Source organism: Limulus polyphemus, unplaced genomic scaffold (genome assembly GCF_000517525.1).
Source record: "Limulus polyphemus unplaced genomic scaffold, Limulus_polyphemus-2.1.2 Scaffold92, whole genome shotgun sequence".
Taxonomy (NCBI): domain Eukaryota; kingdom Metazoa; phylum Arthropoda; class Merostomata; order Xiphosura; family Limulidae; genus Limulus; species Limulus polyphemus.
This window is the reverse complement of record NW_013665702.1, coordinates 132,805-133,944: the sequence shown is the minus strand read 5'-3', so window position 1 is coordinate 133,944 and position 1,140 is coordinate 132,805.

Here is a 1,140-nt window from a genome sequence, read left to right as displayed (position 1 = left end):
GGCTCTATATGCTTCCCACGGTGCCTTTCCATCGCATTCCTGTGGCTTCCTTTGTACTAGATCACCCCTATTGCTGATACTCATGTCTGGAATGTGACTTCTGACAGGACTGAAGATGTCTGCATTAGGGTTTAGCTGCAGGGTCTGGAAAGGGCTTCCTGTTGTCTGAGGCTGATTAGGTCCATAGAGGGCACCTAGAAAAGACTAGAGTTGCCAGGAAAAGTCACGCTCCTTCGAGAATCTCATGACATGTTACCAGTGTCACGTGACTTCCGCTGTCGTAACAGTAGTATAAATGTGACTAGAAAGCTACAGTAGGCCTTGCCAGCTCAATATCACTATATACATAATTTCCTTAAAGAATGTCTTTGTACCCATAAACAGAGAGCTGATTAAGTAACAGACAAAGTTACCCTTTAATCACTTGCAGGGCCTTCAAATAATTATTTTATTCACACTTATAAAATCCATAGGTAGAAAACCGATCAAGTAAATTGCTGTGTAACCCTTCAATTATATGGTTGGGTCTTTAAACATTTTTACTCACTCTTAGAAAAGTCGCAGGTAGAAAACTGAGTAGCATTTCTATGAATGTTTTCATCAATAATTTGTCTTTTGAAAACTTTTGAGAACTGAATGGGAGAACTAATTATTTGATACTTTGTAGGTTGGGTAACTCAAAAATTTAAAATTTAAAATGCAGGAGGTTTTTCAAATTTGGCAATAAAATCTTTAAATATTTTTAAATACAGAATTGTTTATGAATAAAAAAAATTAAAACTAGATTTTATCATGGAGTATTTTTTCTCTCCACAAAAAGTTTATTTTGGATCAAAGTTCAAGTAGAAACTTTGCATACATTATTGCTTTTAAACATAACAAGTATTAAATTTCTTCATGAAACTTTTCATTATGATTAGTTTTCAAGTTGAATGTAGAAAATTTAGTGCTTGAAGATAACAAAGCAAAGTTTATAAGTATGCTGAGAAATATGATGTAAGGTTTAACACCTCTATTAGGTATCAATAAGACTTGTTCACTATTAAAGACCTGAATCCTATTAAAAAAAAATTAAAAACCTTTTAATGTGCCCTTTCACAGGCTATGCATTTTTTGAAAATAAAATGACATGGCTATTTC